The sequence below is a fragment of the Triticum dicoccoides genome, chromosome 7A (genome assembly GCF_002162155.2).
Source record: "Triticum dicoccoides isolate Atlit2015 ecotype Zavitan chromosome 7A, WEW_v2.0, whole genome shotgun sequence".
In the NCBI taxonomy this organism is placed as follows: Eukaryota; Viridiplantae; Streptophyta; class Magnoliopsida; order Poales; family Poaceae; genus Triticum; species Triticum dicoccoides.
Window position 1 is genome coordinate 740464641 of NC_041392.1, and position 1311 is coordinate 740465951.

Consider the following 1311-nt stretch of genomic DNA (forward strand, 5'->3'; position numbering starts at 1 on the left):
CAAATACTAATTATTGGGATGCTTTTCCTCGGTCTTCATGGCCACCGGAGCATCACCAGTGCTGCAATGAAGCATTCTCGGGCCGTCGGAGCATCACAGGTGCTGTGATAGAGCATTATCGACCGCCGAAACCTCACAGGTGCTGCAATGGAACATCATCGGGGCCGCCGGAGCTTTGCTGGTGTTGCAACGAAGCATCGTCGGCGCTGTGTTGGGGCATTGCCGGCCCGCTGGAGCATTGTCGGTGCTCCGGTGCTTCAAGGGGGGTCACAACAGTGACATTGCTGCAACCGAACACTGCAGCCATGGACCGTGCATGGTGAGCTTGTCGGCGTTGTTGGCATGAGATGACAGGTGATGCAGCTGCTGCTACCTGAGCGCTACGGCTAGTGCATGTTGGCCAACTGAAGCTCATCCTGTGGGAGCGAGGATGCACCAATCTGTGCCGGAAAGATATATGCTTTGTTGGGATGGAAGTAATGTTATGGTTCAGGGATCAAGCGGCCCAAATTAACGCAGATCAACGGCTGGCAAGGCGGTTTAGAAACCCCTACCATCAGCCGGTCTACGCATAGCATTGGCCTTTCAGCATTTATGTTGGTCCTGCACCAACCAGAAATCGCGTCACCTCATTGAAAATTAATGTGTCTTTGGAATAAGATTAATCATGTCATCATTAATTTTCTACAGATGGTGTTCATTGAGTGTCCTCTCTCTCGAATCCACCAAGAAGCCGGCACATAGCTGGCTCAGGCGAATATGTTCTACTTCTAGAGTCAACGTGAACAATTGACAAATTGGTCGCATGGCCTAATGGATAAGGCGCTCGCCTCCGGAGCGGGAGATTCTGGGTTCGAGTCCCAGTGTGATCGATCACCTCTTTTTTTGTAATCCTTTTTCACACCATCATTTCATATTTTTATCCTTTTTCTTTACATAACATGCATGTGTGTGAACTGTTTGGCCTGCCTAGGAACTTAATTAGTGAACCCACAAAGTTGAATTTGCTATCCTTATTAATCCATCACAACACCAGATTATTATTGGGATGCTTTTCCTCGGTCTTGATGATAGCCCACTTCAAAGTCTCGAAACGCACCGTTCTTCATGAGTTAAGCCAGTGCCATATGCATCGGGTGCTCATTGGAACAGTCAATACTAATTACGGCGTCATTCGGTCGTCTGATGTGGTTACGAGGACTCGAGGAGACACCCAAAAACGAATTAGTGATTCTGGGTTCGAGTCCCAGTGTGATCGATCACCTCTTTTTTTGTAATCCTTTTTCACACCATCATTTCATATTTTTATCC

The 1311-nt window shown here is 47.9% G+C and overlaps 1 non-coding gene across 1 annotated transcript; it reads left to right on the forward strand.

Annotated features, from left to right (window-relative positions):
* Positions 1-799: 799 nt before the first annotated feature.
* On the forward strand, positions 800-872 carry TRNAR-CCG. Its single transcript has one exon. It is a non-coding gene; the product is annotated as a tRNA-Arg (tRNA).
* Positions 873-1311: the final 439 nt, after the last annotated feature.